The 26,036-nt window shown below is 38.8% G+C and overlaps 1 protein-coding gene across 1 annotated transcript in view; it reads right to left on the bottom strand.

Annotated features, from left to right (window-relative positions):
* The window catches only part of VAV3 (vav guanine nucleotide exchange factor 3), a 207,487-nt gene that overhangs the window by 69,178 nt on the left and 112,273 nt on the right, over positions 1 to 26,036 (bottom strand). The window lies entirely within an intron of this gene.

The raw sequence follows: 26,036 nt of genomic DNA, 5'->3' as shown, positions 1-26,036 counted from the left end.
CTCTCTCCTCCTCCTGCCAGCCGAAGGAAAAGCCCTGGGGAGACGGGCTCCGCGCGCTGCTCTGCCGGGCTGCCGATCCTCCGCTGACCCCTAAAGAAGAAGGATCGGCTGCGGGAGTCCGGCAGAGCAGCGCGCGGAGCCCGTCTCCCTGGGGCTTTTCCTTCGGCTGGCAGGAGGAGAAGAGAGAAGCCACTTCGGCCACTCTCTTCCAGACGCCCAGCTGGGACCGAAAAGGCACCCTTTTGGCCAAGAAGGGATCAGCTTGGATGTGTAACCGTGGGGTCTTTTCAAGTGCGTAAGCTGAGCAGAAGGAACATCCGTTCCTCAAACCCGGACAGCGCTACTCCCACCTCCCCATTGTCCGAGTTGCAGCGAATGAAGTGCAACGGGCGGCAGGGAAAACGAGGCTTCTTTGCCAGCCTCCCAGCTGGCAAAACAGAAATTTTCGCCAACTGGAAGGTATGTGTGTGAGAGGGGGGGAGTGAGAAAGAAGGAGTAAGAGAGAAAGGAAGGAAGGGAGAGAGAGAGAGACAAAGATAGAAAGAGAAAGAAAAGAACGTTGGAGAGAGAGACACAAGAAGGATGGAGGGAAGGAAGGGAGGTAGGGAGGAAATAAGTGGGGGAGAGAGACAAGAAAGAAAGAAGGAAGGAAGGAAGGAAGAAAGAGGAATAGAAAGGAAGGAAAGAAAGAAAGAGGGAGAGAGGGGCACAAGAGGGATTGAAGAAAGAAAGTGGGGGAGAGAGACACAAGAAAGAAAGAAGAAGGAAGGAAGAAAGGAAGAGAAAGGAAGGAAAGAAAGAAAGAGGGAGAGAGAGACACAAGAAAGGAAGGAAGGAAAGAAAGGAAGGAAGGAAGGAAAGAAAGAGGGAGAGAGAGACACAAGAAAGAAAGGAAGAAGGAAGGAAGGAAGGAAGAAAAAGAAAGAAAGAAAAAGGAAAATAACTTATGATCACAATTGAGCCCAAAATTTTGGTTGCTAAGCAAGAGCATTGTTAAATGAGTTTCACCACATTTACAAGTTGGTCACTCCCACCCGGTCACATGACCACTAAGCCACGCCCACAAAATAGGCCACACCTACGGAGTAGGTTCTAAAAAAATTTGAAACCCACCACTGCTCCAGAGGCTTTCTAGGAGCCTGGGGATGGTGAAAAACAGCCCAACATGCAAACCGGAAGTTCGGGAACAGACTTCTGGGTTGCCCATTAGGCCATTTTTCTCCCTCCGGAAGGCGAAAAACAGCCCAACGCGCAAATTGGAAGTCCGTTCTTGAACTTCCAGTTTGCCTCCACAGGGCGAAAAATGGCTGAAAATCACGGCCGAAAATCAGCTGACAGGGCAACGTCTCGCATGCCCTCAGAAATGGCTCCACATGCCACCTTTAGCACGCATGCCATAGGTTCACCATCATGGATATATAGGATCAAACCTCCACCGTACCTAAATGTCTAGAGATGTAAAAATATGCCATGACTTCAATAGTCGTCTTCATATTGTTTACCATCATGTGACCTCCATATAGAATTCTGTTGTCTATAATACACCTAAATGGTTTTGTTGTTTATATATTTCTCTAAAACATCCCACATTATCAGAGGCATACCTGATTTGTGCCTATTTTTATTGCTCCTTGTTCTCTTTAACTGCAGAAATCCAAGATTGCATTTCAAATATTTATTGGTTAAGAAGGGGGACCATGACAGTAATACAGAATAGAATTCTATCGGTTGTTATCATTTGCCACTGTATAGATTTTCCAGCAAAAGCTATATTTGCTCAAATTGTCATCCACCAACAGACCTGCCTAAATAAGCAATTTAAAATGAGCACATTGGTTGCTAATGGAACACATTATCCTTATGTGTGTGGCCTCTATGCGCAATTTTTTTATAATGCCAACATTGATTTCTGGTCACAGTAAAATGTAGGTTGTGTTACAATGTGGAACATTTATAATTTTCTATTTTGCCTTTTCACATTAATAAGTGAGCAGAAATATTAAGAAAGTGCAAAGCTGCTGAGTAGCAGGCAGCGAATTATTTTTATCTCAAACTCTTACACGTAGGTTCTGCATTTTATGATAATAAGAAAGGCAAGAAGAGATTCTATTATGTTTATTATTTCTATCTACTCTTTTGACCACATTTGAAAAGCATCAGATTTGAGAAGTGGGCTGCAATGCAATCCTGGGCTGCATAAATAGGCGGATGGAATCAAGATTACGTGAAGTTTTAATACCGCTTTACAAAGCCTTAGTACGATCACACATGGAATACTGCATCCAGTTCCGATCACCACAATACAAAAAAGATGTTGAGACTCTGGAAAGAGTGCAGAGAAGAGCAACAAAAATTATAAGGGGGCCGAAGGCTAATACATATGAAGAACGTTTACAGGAATTGGATATGTGTAGTCTAATGAAAAGAAGGACATGCGGAACATGATACCACTGTTCCAATATCAGAGGGGCTCCTACAAAGATGAGAGGGTCAAGTTATTTTCCAACGTACCAATAGGCAAGCCAAGAAACAATGGTTGGAAGCTAACCAAGGAGAGAAGCAACCTAGAACTAAGGAGAAATTTCCTAATGGTGAGAAAAATTAATAGAATAACTTGCCTTCAGAAGTTGTGGGTGCTCCATCACTGAAGGCTTTCAAAAGGAGACTGGACAGCCATTTGTCCGAAATGATATATGGTCTCCTGCTCGAACAGGGGGTTGGACTAGAAGACCTCCAAGCTCTCTTCCAACCCTATTATTTTGCTATTCTATTCTATGATCATGGCATAATGGATTAAAGATAGCACAGTGGGTTGATAATCAGCAGTGGTTTTGCTGGATACATGATCAGCAGCAACCAAATATTTGCTTTCATGGAGCAGAGCAGAAATCACACTCTTTATTCTACTGCTGTTATGTACATAAAAGGGTTACTGCATAAAAAACCAAAGGCCACTCCCTTTGGAACTGCTCATGCTAATTACCCACAGTATTGTTGCCAATGGCTCTGGAAAGTTAGCATTTTTAATTGACCGTATGTACAATAGGTTATTGTTATTAAGTATGCTTCCCTTTCACTTCTTGTCTGTTGTCTGTCTCTCCCCCCCCCCCGCCCCTTCCCTCCTTCCTATCCTGATTCTGCCTATTTTTTGTTTTGTTTTGTTTGTTTTGTAAGTTAACTCATTTTATATCTGCTGCCTTTAAAAAAAAAAGCTAAATTTTTGCTAACTGAAAGTTAGCGCTTTTGAACTAAGAAGTATGTCTGCTTTCCAGCAATTTCTTTGTCCTCAGTAAAGAAATGTTAGTACTTATTTTACTTTTCGCTTTTTAATATCACCCACCAGCCAACCGCTGTGCCAGTGTTTCTCAACCTCTGCAACTTTAAAATAAGTGGACTTCAACTCCCAGAATTCTCCAACCATCTTAAAGTGGTCAAGGTTGGGAAACATTGCTTTAGGCCAGTGATGGCTAATCTTTTTCTAAAGGTGTGTTAAAACTGTGTGTGCGTGAGCTGCGCATGCACGAGTGACCCCCTCCGCAAGCAACCATCGTGTGGGGAGGATTTTCGCCCTCACCAGGCTCTGGAGGCTTTTCTGAAGCCTGGGGAGGGCAAAAACAGCATCCCCTGGCACTCCGCAGGATCTCTGGGGGCCAGGGAAGGCTGATTTCACCCTCCCTAAGCTTCAGGAAAGGCTCCAGAACCTGGAGAGGGTGAAAAACAGGCCCAATGGGCCAACTGGAAATTCAGAAACGGGGGAGGGTGAAAACAGCCTCCCCAGGCCCTCTGGAAGGCCAAAAATCAGATGGCTAGTACACACATGCACACCAGAGCTCAGGGCTGCCGGGCCGGCAAATATGGCTCCATGTGCCACCTATGGCACATGTGCCATTGGTTTGCCATCACGGCTCTAGCCACAGTCCTTGCTTAATAATATTTCATACAAGGCACTTCTTTATTGCAAATGCTTCCACTTCCATTCATCTGTAGCTGAAAAATCTCAATTTGAGAAAATGACAAGAATGCCTACAAGTTCATCCACTTTAACCAACACCCTTCCACTGATTTCTTTCCCAAATAACTTCTGGGTAGGACTGTTAGAAATATTCCGTAATCAACACAGTTCTATTCCCTGGATCAATATTTAATTTTCTATTTCTGTCTTCTCCTTTTTGTGTCCAATTAAAATTGGTAAATGCCAGGTTGAAGAGCGGTGCCATAATAATGCCAAAGCAGAAATAAAGCTGCCTCTTAGTTTCAGAGTCCATCTCCATACATTCCCTACCTGGCGTCCCAAGCTAAGCATTTGTGTGGGAAATGGCATGAATGTCTTCAGACAAACTGCAGTTACCTTAGGTGGATGTCAGCTTCCTCACGTGGAGAGTAAGCCATCATGACACACACATACTTTCTCAAGATATATTTCTTCTTGTATTCACAACCCTCCTGCAAGTTAGCATAAACTGGGAGAGAGTGACTGTCAAAGCTTTTAAGTTTATTATTATATTTCCCCTCTCTTCAAATGGTGCTTGTCTGTGTGTGTGAGACGGGAGTGGGGGAGAGGGAAAATGAGAGAATGAATCTTAAATAATAGTTCCTTTTGGGTTAATATGGAATTTTAGCCAGATCACATAGTTTAATGATCTATTGTTCTCAAAAGGAATCCTTGTTAGCAAAGCTGGCTTCCATATAATTTCTTCCTTTTGAGCAGTTTTTTTCTTAAAGTGTGGTGTGAGGAGCCCTACAAGTCTCCCAAGACCCTCTCACAGGCTCAAAATCAAAATTATTTGACAGATATTAAAGACGTTTGCAAAACTGTTTTAAAATGTAATTCTTCTCATTAAAAATACAGGGTTTTTCATGAGAAATATTTTTGTTAATCTCTACTATCTAATGTGATATTGGTGTTTTGACATGATTCAATAAATATTATACAAATGTAAAAAAGCAAAGGTTTCCCCTCTCCAGTCAAGTCTGACTCTAGGGGGCAGTGCTCATCTACGTTTCTTAACCAAGGGAGTCAGCGTTGCCCAATGATACTTCCCATGATCATGTGGCCAGCATGACTGTATGCCAAGGCGCACAGATCACTATTATCTCCCAACCCAAGTGGTACCTATTTATCTACTCACATTTGCATGCTTTAAAACTGTTAAGTAAGCAGAAGCTGGAGGAAGTAGCAGAAATTCACCCATCACACTGTACTTGGATGCTGAATCCAGGCTTTTGACTTTCCAGCTGACAAGTTATATCTTTAACTACTGAGCCATCATATCCCACCTCCACAGATGTATAAATTTTAATTTTAATACAATATGTTTATATTATTATTGTTGTTGTTGTTTTATTGTTGTTGTTATTTGTATTGTTGTTGTTGTTATAATTATTATAATTATCATCATCATCATCATCATCATCATCTTGGGATTCCATAATTTTTAAAAGTGGAAATGGGTGAACAAAATGTTTAAGAAAGATTCCTATTATTCAATATTTTTTTCAGGAATGCAGTAAATACTGTTACATTTTATATTGCTATCCTGTGAGCACCAGAAATGGACTCTAAATATGTCAAAAGAAAAAGTAGTAATGCTAAGTAGATAACAAAATGTACAAGTCCTGTTTTGATATAAAGGAAAGAAGGTGAATTATCATGACAATATAATGTGGCATAAACCATGGCTTTAAAAACTCTTTTCCTCATTTCAATACTTGACCAGACATTATGCACTGTGTCACAGGGGTTTATACAGTAAAATTATATGTCACTTCTTATAAAACTGAAATAATGTGATACGAAACACAAGAGCAGGATGTGGCAAATCATAAATATATTCTCATATTTCCTATGGAGAAGGAAATGTATTATTTCAATGGTTCCTTTTTCATAAACAATTAACATGATAACATTATGTTTATAGTTTGTAAGTCAACATTTTTAATATTTAAGCCATTTTTTCTTGGAATGCAAATGAGCTTGCACTCCAAGAAGGAATTAGAAAATAAAAGAACTGATAAAAACTAGTTAGAAATATATATTTATCACTTGGTAATTTAGGATTACACATATATACTATTCAGTGTTTGCAGAATAGAATAGAATAGAATAGAATTCTTTATTGACCAAGTGTGATTAGACACACAAAGAATTTGTCTTTCTGTCATTGATATCCAATCATTTTACATGGGATATAATGTGATAGATAAATTAGATCAGATTGACCACAATCTCTTCTGTAACATTTAATTAAATGCTTCTTTATCTAAAACAGTGGTTCCCAAACTTTTTCAGTCCACCGCCCCCTTGGTGCTACAAACTGATCCTCAGTGCCCCTCACTCAGTGGTGGAATTCTTTTTTTTTACTACTGGTTCTGTGGGCATGGCTTGGTGGGTGTGGCTGGGGGGGGGGGTCATGTGACTGGGCGGTTTGCAAGACGGAAGGAAGATAGTAACAGTAAAATTCAAACTGCAACAATTGCACATTTATTCAAAATCCAATTTAAAAACCTTTTTAGTTAATGTTAATTCAACAAAATTGTTGAACATGATCCAGTGATACCAGGTTTTCAAAGTCTGATAGTCATTTATCAAGAACCTTTGTAACTAGTAACTTCGTAAACTCAGTAAAATTTAGTAACTACTTCACTGTTCAGTACATTCTTAATGTGATGGATGGGCTTGATGAAGTGATACCAGTTTCCCAATATCTGGTTTTAAGTCACTTAGCAAGAGTCTTAAATCACCACATTCAGTAATCTGGAGTTGATTTCTTTGCTTGGAGAGAAGTTGGATGACCACACTGAAGCCACGTTCCACCAAATATGATGTTGGAAATGCAACAAGGAGCTTCTTAACCACTGTCCATAGTGCAGGATAGCGATCAGAAATTTCTTTCTGTAACCAAAACTCTTGATACGATTTCTTAAACTTTGGCTTCAGCTCAATGTCATTTTGCAGCTCTATAAGTTGTTCCTCCACTACCCCATCTTCCTCAGTATCTGAAAATGGATTTATCACCCAATCTGGAATTTCCATCAAAGGAGATCCTGATATCACTCAGACATCTAAGTCTTAGAATGTCAGAGAAACAACTTTAGCTGGATAGTCACATCCCTGCAATAACATCATTGTAATTTTCAGTTTCATTAATTTCCACAATATTAACACTAGCTTTGCTACTAACCCCTTCCAAACCATCTGCATAGTCTTTATGATTTGGTGGTCTAAATATCAAAAACGGTTGACTCACATCACTCATCTAAGCAAAACTGAAGTACACATACAAAGGCATACAATATAATCATATCTCCTTCAGATTGCCAATTATTTTGCACGACACAAACATTCTGCCTTTAAATGCTTACATGGTTTCAATGGCTAAACTTCTGCTTGCTGAACCAATTATTCAAAACCAGTAATTCCGCAAGGAGAGAGGATGGGGATATTTCAAAAACTAAACACATATCCTAAAAGAAAATCCACCTGCGACCAGCATTGAGTGGAGCTTTTATAAACGTTTACAATAAATGAGCTTGAAGGGACCTTGGAGGTCTTCTGGTCCAACCCCCTGCTCAAGCAGGAGAACCTATACCAGAGGTCTTCAAACTTAGCAACTTGGACTTCAACTCCCAGAATTCTCCAGACAGCTATGGACTTCAACTCTCAGCTATGCTGGCTGGAGAATTGTGGGAGTTGAAGTCCACAAGCCTTAAAGTTGCCAAGTTTGGGGACTGCTGACCTACACTATAGTAGTATATACATATAGTATACTATACCTCTATCAAAGAAAGCTCCCGTGAGTTTAACAACACCCATATTTCCAAGGCTAGAAACGGAAGATTGCAATGCAAGCTCCCTCCTGCTGGTAATCCAAACCTCCCTAACCCAAATCCACACCACCAAAAGGGAGCGACCGCACTTCTGCTCATCACCCCCTCCCCCCAGTTAGTTTTACCCAGCAGCGTCTCCATGCAAAGGAAGAGGATGGCACGAAATATGTGGCCGTTTTTTAAACCAGCGGCAAAGAGCTCTCTCACAAGCTCAACTAGAATTTAATTGGTGGGGTTTTCTGTCTGAAGCCGAAGAAGTTCCTGAAGGCCTGTGATAGCGAAAAGGGAGGAAGGGGGCGACATGCTCAAGTGAGGTGTGTCAGTGGATGACAACCCCCCCATCCGAAAATAAGACCTGGTGCTTTTTTTGGTTGCAAAAAAATTATAAGGCAGGGTCTTATTTTGGGGAAAACACAAAACACGGGTACCTAGATTTTTCTTATGTTTTATTTATAGATAGATAGATGATAGATGATAGATAGATAGATAGATAGATAGATGATAGATAGATAGATAGATAGATAGATAGATAGATAGATAGATAGATAGATAGATAGATATATCAACAAATGTACAATAAAATTACTCTTTCATATTTTTAGATTCCTAAATGAATTGCTGAAGTGGGAAAAAAATCAATTCTGGACACTTCCTACCTGGTATAAAGGCTCACTTGAATCTCACAGCTATTGAATAAATTATGTACATATTTTATCACTTCTCCTATTATACTATCTATATTTGTACCCTTATGGTTTTTCAGTATTTTTTGAATTTATTACTTTCTTTATATCATTTTGTCTTGTGCTATATATTCATGATATTATTTTAAATTCCTCCATTAAATTTTCACCATCATTTTGGGATCTCTGAAATAAAATATACTTTTCCAGCATTCTCTCATTTCAGTTTTATCCCAAATTACTCTTATTTTTAATTGCATTTACTCTGTTGGAGGCCTCTGATCTAGCCCTCTTTATTACTTCTAAGATTATTTTTTTGTTTTCAACCAAATTGCTCTGCATTTTCTCTGCATTCATAACTGTCTTTCCTCTCTGATTATATTCTTTCCAATTATTTTTCTCTCGCTATATCCATTATACAATATATTTCTCTCATCATGTTTGCAACAATCATTTTTTTGCATTTTTTTTTCTTATCCACAGCCTTTCAGTGCATTTAGATTTTCTTTCAGCTTAACTCCATACTGTCCAAAGGCATTTTACAACATATTTATTTTTGTTCTTTTCAAGCAGATTCCACATCCTTTTATTTACATCCACTTTTCAATCATTTTACTTGGAAGATCAGTCTGTCTTGTTATGTTCATATAGGACTTGTACTTTCTCTTCCTGGATAATTCTACTTCCATTCTCTTTAATATCATTCTTTTGTTTTAATTCCATGTCCATTTTCCCCAAAATCCATTCTTGAAGCCATCCCAAAATGGGACTTTTCCACATTCCCAACATCTTATTGTTATAACCTATATTAATTTTCTCAATCTTTTATTATAAGCAATCAAATCAGTTGGATGTTTGGATTCCTATATTTCTATAGGAATATATGAATAAAATTATAAACTCACCAACACTGTGAATTCTTACTTTCATATATATTTGCATAGACAATTTAAATGACATCAGTTCATTATTTCTGATGTACATTTTTGATTTTCATTCCAAATCTATATCTATGTCTTTATTTTTTTTCAAATTTTCAGGGAGGAAACCATGGAGATGACCTTGGAAAAGCATCAGAAACTATTAACAAAAAGAGTATATAAGTATGTTTTGAGCCCAGGATGAAAGGAAAGAGTTAGAAAGAGTCTGTCTCTTTTCTGATTCTCTGGGATTTAAGAGACAAGGTTGGAAAAGAAAAATGCAGTAACACTTGTAAAATTCTGTTACTGTAGCCTTTGTCAATAACTATAATTCTAATCACTTTATGGAATCTATTTCTTGCTCTCAATTCCACATGATAAAATTAGATAACTTCCATTCAAATTTCTAACATTCTTCCAATGTATCTAAGTTTTACAGAATGAAAATGCATTCATTTTTCTTTTGTTATTTTAGGCATGTTACTTTTTAAATCCACTTAGACTCCAAGCTGACATTTCCACGGTCTTCACAGAAACTGACTTCTACTACCCACTGTAATTGCCATCAATTAACACATTCACATACTACTTTTTAATAAGCTAGTGAATGTGTAAACTGGGTTACTTCTTACTGTGTTTCCCCGAAAATACAACCTGTCCCGAAACTAAAGCCTTGCCACATTTTTTGCGTGGGCAAAAATATAAGCCCATCCCTGAAAATAAACCCCCTGGATAACCCCCCACCTCCGGCCAGGCAGAGCACCGCTCACTGACCTAGCGTTATCCCGAAAGCGCCAAGTTGCAGGAGCCGGGGGGAGCGCTCACGTTGCTTGCTGCCTTTGGGATACTGCTAGGTTGGGGAGTGGTGTTCTGCCTGGCCGGAGGGGAGAGTTGCCGGGCAGCTGCTCCTTTGTGAACTGGCTCCCGAAGAGCCGGGCACAGCCTCAGGGGCGAAGCAGCCATGAGGTAACCATGCTCACAAGCAGCCACCCGGCAAATCCCCTCTCCAGCCGGGCAGAGCACCATGCACTGACCTAGGGGGTATCCCTAAGGTGCCAAGCCATGTGGCGCTCTGCCCACCCCCCAGCTCCCGCGGCTTGGCACATTCGGGATACCCCCTGGGTCAGTGCATGGAGCTCTGCCCGGCTGGAGAGGGGGTGGTGTGAGCACCTGTTCTGCCCGCAGCCTCACCAAGCCCTTGCGCAGGTCTCCCAGGGCACCGCCACTGGCTACCACCGCCACCCCGCTCCGAGCATAACTTCCAAACTCCAAAACTCGGGGCCGAGTCTTCCAGCATCGGTAGCTCTAGGAGTGCTCTCTGTGGTGGGCTGGCTGCTGGAAGACTCTCTGTCCGGAAGACACTCTGTCCGGCAGCCGGCCCACCATAGAGCAGCCGATGCTGGGAGACTCGGCCCCGAGTTTTGTAGTTTAGAAGTTATGCTCAGAGTGGGGCGGCGGCGGATGGCAGCGGACAGCTGTGGACAGCGGCGGTGCCCTGGGAGAGCTGCGCAAGGGCTTGGTAAGGCTGCAGGTGGAACAGGTGCTCACGCAGCTCCCCTCTCCAACCGGACACAGCTCCATGCACTGACCTAGGGGGTATCCTGAATGTGCCAAGCCGCGGGAACTGGGGGGCGGGCAGAGTGCCACATGGCTTGGCACCTTAGGGATATCCCCTAGGTCAGTGCATGGTGCTCTGCCCTGCTGGAGAGGGGATTTGCCTGGCGGCTGCTCGTGAGCATGTTTACCTCATGGCTGCTTCGCCCCTGAGGCTGTGCCCGGCTCTTCGGGAGCCAGTTCAAAAGGGAGCAGCCGCCAAGCAGCCCCAAAACAATAAGCCCTCCCTGATAATAAGCCCAAGGCCATATTTCATGGGGCAAAAGAAAATAAGCCCCTGTCGTATTTTCGGGGAAATATTAGTTAGTAGTTATTCCCTTGCTGTAGGCAGAATTTCCTGCTAATAGTAAGAATAATGGTAATACGTTTTGATATACTTTGATCAATATATCTCAACCAAAGCCTACTTTTATGCAAACATGCTTGGATAAAGAGTAACTTTGTGTGAAATGCATAGCCATCTAAAGTTTACACATTTAAATACATGTCCATATTATTCTATGTTTTCTAATCTAGAATTATCTTCCAAGCCAAAATACTATTGGAGGTGGCTACTAGATTGGTGGCAGACTCTGCCTCCTCTCCCTTCTTGTTCTCTGCTCTCCACCCAGCCATCTTTTTGGTTATCATGATGATGAAAGATTCTCGTTGTGTTCCTTTGTCTGTTTATTTTAATGTTCTATTATTTTACTTCTGTTCTGTTCACACGCCTTTCATTTTACTTCCTTTCTATTGTAAGTTAAGCCTCATGGCAAGATAAGTAGCAAATAAAATTTAATAATAATAATAATAAAACCAATAGTAAGAGGGGCCTTGGGTGCAATCCCAAAACAACTTTACTCAAAACAGCTTCCATCTTGCGATGATATCTGTGACACTATCAAACATCCAGATCTGTCTACCTCAGGTCCTTAGAAACAAAAATGCCAAACCCAGTCTGAACACCTGGCTGACTGTGCAACGAACCATAATAATAATAATAATAATCCGCCTCCCACCAACTAGGAGAGATATGCCTTATGCTGGCATACAATCAAAATTCAGATATTCAAAATATGCACTATACCGGCTCGCTGCATTTTGAAAATATTCTTCCTCATGGACAATTGCATAACATTGTCTCCTCAACCATACGGATATGAACAAAACATAACCCTCTGAGATACAATATACTGACATTTTTCTTTCATTTTTTTTGGTACCAGAACTTACCAATCAGAGGCAACTAAGTGGGTTGGAATAAAGTTCAATAGTTCCTCAATATAATATAGGGACAGGATAGGACAGAAGCTTCTTCTTCTGCTGCTTCTAAATATCCTGGCCTGGGAGAGATCCTGTCAGTCAGTCATGCTATCTTCATTATATTGCTGTCTGACAGCATTCAGAATGAACTGTTTGCCTTTGGGTAGTGCAGGAGACTGGATTTTATCTGTCCTGCATAAATGCTGCTTATCTGCCCTGAACCCTGGGGATAGTGCAAGCAGTAAATCAATAAATATGTAAATGAATATAATTGGATAGGGAAAGGGAAATAATACTCCAACAGAGAAGGAAATCAACAGGATGAGCTGACGTCTTAACACCAAAACCTGAGCTAATGTAAGAGCTTAGGACTAGATTAAGTTGAAAAATGGAGAAAGACATTTTAAATTCCTTGGCACCTACAAAAAAAAATTTGACTGGCATTTTTGTGCAATCAGAAAATCTGTGTCTTTGCCCACTCTGATTAATTCTTCATATTCGGAGCACAGCCCCTTGACACCTCTGGAGAACATGGTTTAACTTGCCATCCCATTTAAGCTTCCACTACACTGTAGCAATTACAAAAAGGCTGCATTAGAAAGCCACTATATTTTTTATTATAATATTCCCCATCATGCAGAATTCTGATATGCATCATCTTAATGTGTTTTTGTTTGCTAGCCAGTCAAAGGAGAAAATATTAGAAAAGGATTGCGCAGTACAACAGAATGGGTCTTAATTCTTTGGAGGAAGAATGACATTAAAATCTTTTCTCTCTCATAAAGGTCCAGATCCTAAAAGTAAAATAATAAATTAAATGTTCACATCCTTTCTGATACACATTTTCTTGCTATGCTAGTTTTTCTATTTTAAAAAATGCTAAACAAAAAATGGAAATATGTCTTTCAACTTAAGCATTTATGCTATATGAATGCCTTTAGCTCTAATACTAACAAAAGTCTAAATACAAAGACTTTTATATAATATGCAATCCTAAGCCACCAGTTATGTATAAATAATTATGGGTCTGATTTCTTAAGCATAAAAACTAACAGGGTCTATTAAAGACTGTTATTGGAATGGTAGACTGAAGTCAAAAGTTTCATAACAGAAATCAAAGCAAAGACAAATTTGAAAAATTTCATCATTAAGTTTTCTCGCAGCTTTCTCCATCCCCCAAATCCAGTTCTTGAACTTATTTAACATCATCCCTAAGTGCCATGCATTTGCCATTTAATAATTTTAAGGACACCTACCCATTCATTTTCCCTTCTAGGATGGCCAGACTTCATTGTTCTTCATATAAGTTTTATAAACTACATCCATACAATTTTGGGACCTATAAACAAATTCCCTGTCTTCTTCCTAGTTCTTTGTAATTTCACTTGTTGCATGAAAGTGATGAGGTGGGGGGTTTCTACAGAGATTTTCTGTATGTGATGTGGTCCCCATAATTGTCCTGATGAGGCTCATTCAGAGATTTACTGTACATTTCCTATAAAACGGACTCTACCCTATTTCCAGAAGAGGTAATTGGTTAAGACTACATTTAAAGGCATTTAAATACATATACATATATATATTTATATATCCACAAATTGTCTATCCTAAATAAATAAATTCCTTTGCTTACTCTGACAAATCTACAGGTCCAGCACAACCCATCACATATGACCTCTTTTCCTCTAAACTATGCTCCTCCAGCTACTATTCAATACTGGCCAAACTTCAGCAATTAAAAGCAATGCTTACTTTCACCTTCCCATGTCAAGGCCATAGTAGAGTTATTGCTTAAACTCATTACAAACACTTCAATTACATCTTGAGGAACTGCTTTCCCAAGGCACTTAATTAATAACTTTCCTCCTCCTACTTATATGCTGAGGAATTTCAACCTATTACACTGCCAGGAATTAAAATAATATATATTTACAGAGATAAAATACTTTAAATGTTCAATAATAAAGTACATAAATGTGAGAATTTTACTATATGTATTTTTAAATAAAGGTAGCTAAACTCGAAACCAAATGGAATACTAGCCTAAAAAGATGTAAGTTAAGCAAGGTCTAGATATAAACTGCAGCTCATCTAAGAAAATTAATTGTCTTTCACCAAACATCTAATCAATCTGGATATGGCTGTGTAAGACCCTCCACTTAGGAATTTCTGAACCTGCAGTTAGTTAGTTTTTTAAATAATAAAATGTAATGGACAACAGTCCAGATTTTCTCATGTGCTCAGATTCCAGTTTCCAGAATCCTTTGTCACTTTGATTGATGGAGAAGCTATTACGGAGGAAATTTAAGAAATTCACATTTCCTTCTCCATACATTTTGGTCCAAAATGAATAGGGAATACTAGGACATACTGCCATAGTATGAAAATAATGTGGTTTTATTCTTTCAGAAATAAATTACTGTACACCTTCATGTCCTCTTAATTAACTAACTAAAGACTTTATTAATTTTACAGAATTAAGGATGCCAGATATAGGAGTGGCATGGAGCTCTCGCCTCACAATCAGGAGGTTGTGAGTTTGAACCTAGATAGTGGCAGCGGTATTTCTCTGTTAGAGCACAAGGAGAAAATATCGGCTGTGAGCTCTGTGTAAGCATCAGGAAAAACACCTGGCCAGTCAACACACAGTTCCATTCAATCGCCCTGAATACACCCAGATGCAAGGAATTGTTAAAAGACAAGAAAAAGATGCCAGATACACTGTATTGCCAAAAGTATTCGCTCACAACTGATTCTGATTATGTGAATGGGTGAGCGAATACTTTTGGCAATATAGTGTATATCCCCTAAATCAGTGGTTCTCAACCTGTGGGTCGGGACCCCTTTGGGGGTCGAACGACCCTTTCACAGGGGTCACCTATGACCATCGGAAAACACATATTTTCGATGGTGTTAGGACCCGGGACACCAATTTTATGGTTGGGGGTCACCACAACATGTGGAACTGTATTAAAGGGTCGTGGCATTGGGAAGGTTGAGAACGACTGCCCTAAATGTATATGAGCATTTCAATCACTAAACTGACCCCACCTACCAATTTGGGCCTGAATTAATTATTAAAATTTACAAACCATTTCTTAGCTTGACTAATTTATTTTTTATTAAAATGCCTTCATTTGTTCAAACCTTATTCTGGATAGAAACACTGCATGCTTATTCCTTTCTCCTTAAGAGTAAAGGGTGGATGAATGTGCATTTGACATATGTCCACATGCACTTTAAAAAGCAATTAAACAAACTTTCTCTAAATGTTTTATTTTTCTAGGTGTCGTGAAAATGAAGGGCATGGTAATAGTTTGTAGGTGGGCTCAAATAAATACTACACACACACACACACACGGGCAATACTCTTATCATCATTTCAAATAATTGATTGAAGTTAGCAAATAATCTTTTAGCCTATAGGCCATATTACTCTGTTACCTCTACATTTCAGTTAGATGTTAGTGGAATTAAAATTGAAATTTGTTTTTCAGTTCATAGATCTCTTGAAAATTATTTGCAGACTTCTGCTCTAAAGGAATCAGTGCAAAAATAGTAGCCACATCAAGGAATACGTATATATGATTGACACACACACCCCAAAACCCCTATAAAGTCAGGCAGCAATGAGAAATTTGGCCAAATATTATAAAGCAAGTGTAACATGAGAAGGTTTTAACGTTGAAGCTTATCAGCTCTCTGATTAATTTTGCTTTAATTAAGGCCTTACAGACACAGCTCTGTACATAATGAAGTTATCTACAGAACAGAAATATTCCGCACAGATCTTTAATATAAAGGTATTTGAATCTGTGAATAATCAAGAAAAAGGATTGTTTTTAAAGCCTAGCAGCCTTCTGGTTTCCCAAGAAAACCACATGACTGTAGTGAATTTTAAAAGAGGTTTTAAAATAGGTCAAGTGTCTGCCAGGTGCTACCGCCAGCAGAGACAAGAGACGTATTCTTAAGACAGTCAAGAATGTAAGTAAGGACTGTGACGTGATGCTATTATACCTCTTGGCACAAATGATCTGTCCCAAAAAGATGTACTTTCTGTGCAGAATGATTTCCAGAGCTTGCGGTATGAACTTAGTAGTATAGGTCAGTGACGTGCAGTGAGGTTTATGACTGGTGAGGCACTGACACAGTGCTGAGTTTCAAATATTTTTAGACTTGTGGACTTCAACTCCCAGAATTCCACAGCCAGGCGTGCTCAGTTCCAATTTAAAGCAACAGCATTTGTTTTTCTCCTTTGCTCCTTCTTTCTTTTTCTTTTTCTTCTCCTTCCCCTCCTTCCTCCCTCTCTCCCTTCCTCCCCCTCTCTCAAACACACACACACACACACACAGAAGTTGGATTGGACTATCTCTCCTACCCCTTCCCTCTCTCACTCACTCTCAAACAAACCCCCACACACACAAACATTGGATTGGATATCTTTTCCAGTGGCTTGAAAGCAGCTCCTCTGCCATCCCCCCCATTCCCCTGCTGCCTTTCCCAAACACCTCCACCATTGTAAATGCAGCCTGCTGTCTGGGTGGAAAATGCCTGGAACACAATAAAGCCCACCCACCACCTCCTGCTGGCAGGCTGGGGTGAGAGGAGAGGCAGAGAAGCCAAAGGGGAGCTGAGCCTTCCAAAAGAAAGAGGCTGGGGGGAAGTGTGTGTACTACAGCATGGCTCTTTGCCTGGCTTCCTGCCTCCTCCTGTGGTCTCCTCAGTGCTAGTTTGTGCTCTCCCTCCCCAAGTGTAGTTTGATTGCAGGTGGAGCCACGTTGCCTTTTCAAACTTGTAATCAGTGAAGCTGGGCTAGATTTTTATATAGTTTTATCCAGCTGTGTGTGTGAGAGAGAAAAATGAATGGGGGCCTGGGGAGGAAGTCACTACACTTGGGGAGGGAGAGCACCAGTGAGGTTAAGCAGAGTCATCCACGGTGAGGCAGCAACTAGCTCAGCTTTTTCCTTTTACTTTTTTTTTTCATGATGAGAGTGGTGAGGCTGTGCCTCACTTGCCTCACCTGACTGCACGTCACTGGTATAGGTTGTAGGCTTAACTTTTCAGAGGTTTTACCAGTATATAAGGAACAAAAAGGGAAGGGCCAGCGTGTAGCAGAGTTTAATGTGTGGCTAAAGAAGTGGTGTAAAAGGGAAGACTTTGGTTTTATTAGTCATGATGTCTGCAGCTGGTCCAATGAAAAACTGTACAAAAGAGATGGTTTGCACCCATCCAAGAAAGGCATTAAATTCACAGTTTTTCTGGATAAACATTTAAACTGAACAGTGGGGACAGAGAATTAATTGATGCAGAACATTTCTGTCCCCAGCAATCTAAAATTCATAGGGTTATCAGTGCATGTAACACAGATGTTTGTGCGGGTAAGATTATCACTCCTGCTATCAAGCAAAACCAAGCATTTAATAGTGAGTGCCATACCATGTGCATGAATCATACAAGTGGCAAGAAAATAGGGGCAGTCAGGCATAACACAGGTTATGTAGACAGTAAACACAGGGTCAATCAAAATGGACTCAGATGTCTATACACCAATGCACAGAATATGAGGAATAAACAGGGCGAATTAGAAATTCAAGTAAAAGAGGGCAGAAACGATATTGTTGCCATTACAGAAACTTGGTGGGATGAAACCGACTAATGGAACATACAACTAGAAGGATTTAAATTATTTAAAAGAAATAGACCAAATAAAAGAGGAGCTGGAGTTGCACTATATATAAGAAATAACTACATCTCTACAGAAATAGAGCACAACAATGATGAGAACTATCTTGAATGCATTTGGGTCAATATTACAGGTTGGGGGGTGGGGGGAATGACATTGCCATAGGTCTATACTACAGGCCACCCAATCAAGCAGAGGAAGTAGATGAACTTTTTGCTAGTCAGCTAACTAAGGTATGTAGGAAGCACACCACAATAGTAGTGAGGGATTTTAACTACCCTGACAGCAACTGGGAAACAAACTCTGCACCAAGTGGAAGATCCAACAGGTTCCTAACAAACCTAGCAGACAACTTTGTTTCCCAAAAAGTAGAGAAGGGAACAAGGGGATTAGCCATATTGGACTTAATTCTCACTAACAGAGAGGAAATGATAAAAGGTGTTGAATCCACAGAAACCCCGGGGGCAAGTGACCATGCAATATTGGAATTCAACATTATGCAAACACAAGTAGTAGAACAAAATCAAACTAGAGTCTTGTATTTTAAGAGAGCTAATTTCAATAAACTTAGAGAGAGCTTGGGAAAAATTCCATGGATGAGAATCGTCAAGGGGAAAACAAATCAAGAAGCTTGGGAAATTTTGAAAAATGAGATTACAAAAGCCCAGTCTAGCACAATACCAATGAAGAAGAAAAATAACAGCTCCCAAAAGAAACCAGCATGGCTGCATAAAGAACTCTCTGACAAATTGAAAGACAAAAAAGATAAGTATAAAGTGGAAAGAGGGGGACATAACTAAGGCAGAATATCAGCAAATAGCCCGAGCCTGTAAAGATGAAGTGAGGAAAGCTAAGGCTCACAATGAAGAAAGGCTTGCCACAAAAGTAAAAAATAACAAAAAAAAGCTTCTTTCAACATGTTAAAAGCTAGAAAAGAGTTAAGGAAACAATTGGTCCATTGCTGGGAGAAAGTGGCAAGAAGGTGACAAGCAACAGGGAGAAAGCAGAACTATTTAACTCATGTTTTGCATCTGTCTTTACACCAAGGGATAAAAGGGTCCAACCTATCAAAAACAGCAGCACAAAAATCAGATTAGGAACACAAGTTGAAATAGGGAAGAAAATGGTAAGTGAGCACCTGTCTACCCTAGACGAGTTCAAATCACCAGGACCAGATGGATTACACCCCAGGGTTCTGAAGGAACTGGCAGACGAGATCTCAGAACCACTGAACTATAACTTTCAGAGATCCTGGAGCATCAGGGAACTGCCAGAGGACTGGAAAAGAGCTGATGTGGTTCCCATCTTCAAAAAAGGGAAAAAATTAGATCCAGGAAACTACAGACCTATCAGCCTGACCTCAATACCAAGAAAGATTCTGGAAAAGATTATCAAGCAACGAATTAGCGAACACTTAGAAGCAAACAAAGTAATAGCCAAAAGCCAACATGGGTTTGTCAAAAACAGATCACGCCAGACTAATCTTATTGCATTCTTTGACAATGTGACAAAATTAGTGGACCAGAGGAATGCTGTCGATATAGTTTACTTGGACTTCAGTAAGGCATTTGATAAGGTAGACCATAACCTACTAGATAAAGTAGAAGAATGTGGGTTAGACAGCATCACCCCCAGATGGATTCATAACTGGCTGACCAACCACACTCAACGTGTAGTACTCAATGGAACTGCATCTACATGGAGGGAAGTATGCAGCGGACTACCCCAAGGCTCTGTTTTAGGCCCAGTACTCTTCAACATCTTCATCAATGTTTTGGATGAGGGAATAAATGGGGAACTCATCAAATTTGCAGATGACACCAAGCTGGCAAGAATAGCCAACACTCCAGAAATTAGGCTAAAGATACAGAAGGATCTTGACAAACTTGAACATTGGGCACTATCTAATAAAATGAAATTCAATGGTGAAAAGAGTAAGGTTCTACATTTAGACAAGAAAAACGAAATGCACAAGTACAGTATAGGTGGTACCTTGCTCAATAGTAGTAACTGTGAGAGGGATCTTGGAGTCACAACCATTTAAATATGAGCCAGCAGTGTGCAGCAGCTGCCAAAAAGCCAACACAGTTCTAGGCTGCATAAACAGAGGGATAGAATCAAGATCACGTGAAGTGTTAATACCACTTTATAATGCCTTGGTAAGGCACGCTTGGAATACTGCATTCAGTTTTGGTCGCCACGATGTAGAAAAGATGTGGAGACCCTAGAAAGAATGCAGAGAAGAGCAACAAAGATGATTAGAGGACTGGAGACTAAAACATATGAAAAAAGGTTGCAGGAACTGGGTATGTCTAGTTTAATAGAAAGAAGGACAAGGGGAGACATGATAGCAGTGTTCCAATATCTCAGGGGTTGCCACAAAGAAGAGGGAGAAAAGCTATTCTCCAAAGCACCTGAGGGTAGAACAAGAAGCAATGGGTCGAAACTAATCAAGGAGAGAAGCAACTTAGAACTGAGGAGAAATTTCCTGACAGTTAGAATGGTTAATCAGTGGAACAGCTTGCCTCCAGAAGTTGTGAATGCCCCAACACTGGAAGTCTTTAAGAAGATGTTGGCTAACCATTTGTCTGAAACGGTATAGGGTTTCCTGCCTAGGCAGGGGGTTGGACTAGAAGACCTCCAAGGTCCCTTCCAACTCTGCTATTGTATTGTATTGAATAGTATTTTCCTGATCATTATCTGCACATATAATAAATCAATGCTTGGGTTACAGAAGAAATAATGAAAATTAACCTCTCAACAATTTCAAAAAACAAATTATTTCCTTTGCTTTTTATTTCAGACTTTGTAGCAATAGCTCAGAAATATTTTTGGAGAACAGTGTATAATGAATGAATCAATCAATCAAATCTCCATTATGTTAATACTTGTATATCTCAGATTTGTCACATCAAAGAGCATCTAAGAAAAAGGCTTATTGCCTAATTAAATTAACTGTATCACAAGTAAAGTATGTTTTTGATCAAGAGAACAGAATTTACTTCTAAGACTTTGCTAAGACTATTTCATAGCTATCCTTTCAGAGATTAAAGAATTTAATCTTACTAGCTTTCTGGATCTGTAGTGTATTGTTTCAGTCAAGAAAATGACTAGGCCTTGACCTCATCTTTCCTATGGAAAAGAAGGTTCGCAATGATGCATTGATGTAACTAGATAGCAACCATAATAAGAAAGAGTTATGAAGGCACAATTTTCATTCATACCATCCACCACAAACTATATCAAAGTTGTTTTCGACTGATTGTTAAATAATTGTGTTTTTATCCCACTTTAGGAAACAAAGGCTTTGCAAGTTGTAGTACAGTTTTGGACTGTGTAAAAGTATGCTTATGTACATACGGTTCTCCACAAATCTTAAAAAGAATAATTAAAAGATGAAAAAGAAAAGGAGGCATTAGATAAAATATTGAAGTTACCAAAGAAATGCAGTTTTATTAGACAATTGGCTGCATCATTGGTTGTAGTGGTTTTATGATCTACTAGGAAGTAGATGTTCTGGTGTTGACCTCTTCCTTGGAGTTCTTTGCAAGTTTGTGTAATCAATTTTGTTCCAAGCTAATCAATAAAACTTTTAGCTTAGCAGGATATTAAAATCTTTTAGAAAACAAACATGGTGACCAAATTAACATGCGAGTGCTAGCATGCCTGGATCAACCGGGATTAAATAGAGATTAATTTCAGGCCTTGGTGACATGATTATCATAGGACTGCTAACCAAAACTGACTCTAGGAGATTAAAAGATAAACAGCAAGAAGACAGCAGTTTCCTCTGGTTAACAGATGGTCATCAGCGCAGAATGTCTGGATATTATAAGCTTTAAGAGTACCTGAACAGAGAATTGTTCATGTTCATAATGCTTAAGTCAAATCACAGGATCTATCTTCCAAATACTGAAATTGTGGGCGCTTCTGCACCACTATTTCCATCCAATTCTTCGAAAACAATTTGAAACTGACCTGTCTTTTTCTATGTTGTGAACTTCAAAAGGATGAGCTCTGCATCAATCCTTCTACTTATCAAGTAGGTAAGTGTGAAGAATGATATTCAATTAAAGCCCTGTTCACCACATCTATATCATATGCCTTTATCTATTTACTTCCCTCCCAAAAGCACTTTTTCCCTTCTATTCAACCATGTCTAATTCTTGGAGACTTCCTGGAAGTTTTCTTGGCAAGGTTTTTTCAGAAGTGGTATGCCACTGCCTCCTTTCTAGGGCTGAGAGAACATGGCTGGCCCAAGTTACCCAATAGCTTTGTGCCGAAATCAGGGCTAGAACTCACAGTCCCACACTGAACATCTTTAAATTTAATAAATCAGTGTTTGGTATGTCAGAAATCAAATATTCCCACATGCTATGTATAAAGTATTTCTCAGATAGTGTCTGAAGATTTCTTAGGATCAACATATCAGTCAACAAAAACATAGTGGGTGTAAGATCAGAGATGCAATAAGCATCCACTTCTGCTGGAAAATAAGTAATTTTTCTACCCTTAAGCACGTTACTCAATTTGACATTAGCAAATCAAAATATGGATGCTAAAATAAAGGTTCTAATTACACCCGACAACTCTGAAAGTCAATCTTCGGAAGGCCAAGAGATACATAGAGATACAGCATGTGGGAAAATCAATCCCAATCTGACTATTTGGAGTTTGGTATCAGCTTTTCCAACTAGTAAATGTATTAGTCAGATAAGCTGCTACTTAAATTAATGGAAAAATCATTTTTTCAGGAGACCGTTTGCAGGAGTTTGGAAAAAGTTCAACTTTTCCACTTGCTTTCCATTTCAAATATTCCTGATTTGGAAAGAATGTGACCAGTGTTCCTTTTCCTTTTAAGGGAAAGGGAAATCATAAAAGAATATAGAAAAGTGCTTATTGTATGGATAGAAAACGGGACATCTTTAATTTAAGCATTCTGAAAGTGAGTGTTAAATTTCAAAAAATAAAGAAGGCAAGTATGATTGCAACGAGCATGATACATAAAAGGTATTTCTATTTAAGGGTGTATTAACCAGCTTTAGTTTCTGAACAAAGATATAGCTCAGGAAGTCAAAATTGATTACTACATAATTTGTAAAGTAACCCTTAGTTATCCTACAAATTGAGCTATAAATTGCTCTAGGCTTATATGTCTCCATGTCCTTAATGCTAGTTATGAAGTAGTGTCCCATCATCGGTTTGGCGAAGACATCCATTGGCTGACACTACTAATCTGACATTTAGTTTTGAATCCAAAACATAGAAGACAAGCACATTAAGCTACTAAGCCAGCAGATTCCTTGGTCCCCTTCAGTTATGATAATCAACAACTATAAATCAACTCTACTGAAGGATGGTTATGAGTGTTGTTCCTTGTGGCTGATGCCCAACCCAACAATTACCTAAGTACAGTTTATGTGCAGGAAAGCAGAAAACTAGAAGGCTTTAAAAGCATTAACGTTATCATCAAAACAGCAGCAGTTGCTAAGTAAGTTACTCAAAGCATCTATTGTTCATTCTCTCTAATGTATACAATGCATTTGCTGGGTCATTTGAGCTGCATGAGGTATAAAGCTCCTAGTGGAAATAATCAAATTCTCACCGTCTCCTTTTAGAACACACAATAAAGTGCTACCTCTTGTGCAATCAAAAACAACATTTTTTCCATTATATCACAAGCAAAATTGGGAGACACCAACAGTGGTTAGGAGACTACACAAGAAACAGAAAGGTAAAGAAACTCATAGCATGAATCGTCTATCTGGCATAACCATTGATAAGCAAGTAGAAGACATTTTAAAAAAAATTCAGTGCTTTTTTTTTTTGCAGAAAATTCTCCCTTCCACATTGCTAATAATGCATATCTTATGTAAACTAATAATTAACATATGATCATTAAAATGTTTAAAATACTGCATTAAAATACTTAAACTAAAATTAGCCTATGTAAATTACGATATGCAATGTCGCATAGGGAATTTTTCCAGAAAGTTTTCCAGTTCAAAATAGATCACAGTGCTATAAGGTTGCTATTCAATAGGAAGATTCAGTTTGAATGTGATTCAGCTGAATATCCAAATGTATTTAGTTGCTTCTGCTTTTTCTGAATTGATTCAGAAATTTCAACAATTTTGTGGACCAGAGGAAAAAGATATTTGAAACCAAATCTGTCCACTAGATCCATGATATTTAAGCTGTATCCCCAAGAACCCTAGAGGCTGAATGTGTGAGTGAAGTGTATTATTACATACAACATTAAGTATAACATTTTGTTCAAATAAAATAAATTACATAAAGCTTATTTATTAAAGGGTTCCACATCAATTGTTCACATTGAGAAGGGTTCCTTGGGTATTACAACCAATTGTACTACAATTGGTTCTGAAGTTACACTGATAGTTGGGATCAGGACTGCCATCATTAAGTGGCATGCTCATAAAATGTGAAATCATGTGATTGTATTACTTAGCGACGGAAATCCAGGCAATCCTGGTTGTCATGATAACCTCAATGTTAAGCAGGACTCAACTAACATGTAACAATAGGAACAGCAATGAAAAATCAAATTAACCAGTACAAGACCAATGGGACCAATGGTATATTACACCACGGCTGATTGTTAACACAGATCATTCATTAACTAAACATTGTTAGCTGGGTTTTGTTTTGCTTTTTGTTTTTCATATTTGGTAGCTCACAATTCTGGAAAATGATTTGCAACAGAATGAAAGAAATTCTAAAGGTTAATTCTCTTTCCAGCGTGTAATTTTCCTATTAATGATTATTAAAACTCAGATTTCCTCAAGGTATAACAAACTGGCTTTGCATATCATTATACCTGCTTGGATAGTCTGTGTTTCCCATTAAGGAATTAAATTATAGGAATATGCCTCAATTCAAAAATAATCTTGAGTTTGAAAAATAATCCCAATACAAAATTTAATTCAACATGAAGCTATGAAAATTCAGTAAGTGATGTGAGAAAGTTTTGATGGCATAAACGACCTGTAAAATATATCTGTCAAGTTCTTTGGATGAAATAAGGAAAAAAAGAGATGAAATTAAATGGAATGGAGGGAATAGTATTATAAAAATAAGCAAGCAGAAGAAAACATATGCCGGTCACTTCCCAAAACAATCATTATATCTCTACTATTAGTTTATATGGTGAAGAAACAGAACATTTATGTGAAAGGTGGAAATAGAAATGCTTTAGTTAATTTGATCCCAAATTAGGATTAATTCTTCAGTTTCAGAGAAACAGGCTGACATTTATTTCAAATAAATAAATTTAAAAGTTGCCTTTTAATGCATCTCATTCTACATGAGATATCATTAAATGCTTAAAAGGCATGTATAGAATTGCTTTAAAAAGTTTCTGATGAATAAGTATTTATTACTTTAGTCTCTTTGCAGTGTTAAACAGTTACAGGTATTATATAGGTAAAACAGGTCAGTGTAAATTTTTTCTATATGCGACGTAACAGTTTAAGTGGTGATAAACCTCCCTGAGCTACCCAGCTCAGTGTTTACCTGAAGTCATTCCACCTATTTGGAGTTATTTATTTATTTATTTGATGTTTAATTAAGATCTTCATAAACCATAGAAATGGCATGCAGAATTGGGGGACGGGTATTATTTTTGAGTTAGGAAAATTACAAAAACAGATACTGTACAAAAACACCACAGCTTCAATAGGCAGCTCTCAACTGTTTATATTTCTTTGAAAGGATTCTGTGGTACACGCACGCTTGTGCTATTATGTTAAGGGGAGGGAGAGGAATCAAATTCTTGAAGTCAAATTTAATAAACCAGGAAATCTGATCCAAATACCACATAATAAATTAGTTAGAAGCCACTAGGAAAAGAGCCAACATCCCCATCTCCCTTAGTAATACATTTTAGTTTACCAAGGCAATGATAGCAAAATCAGCTACAATTATGTTAAATATTTATTGCTAAATCCATTAATATTTTCCCTAAAGCGCTATGGTACTGTATAACTTTCATAGGGAAGTGAAGCACGCTGAAAATATAGCTTAGAGTGCCCTCTACCTTTCACT

The sequence above is a fragment of the Natrix helvetica genome, assembly GCF_964273705.1.
Source record: "Natrix helvetica genome assembly, chromosome: 3".
In the NCBI taxonomy this organism is placed as follows: domain Eukaryota; kingdom Metazoa; phylum Chordata; class Lepidosauria; order Squamata; family Natricidae; genus Natrix; species Natrix helvetica.
This window is presented reverse-complemented; position numbering and strand designations above follow the sequence as displayed.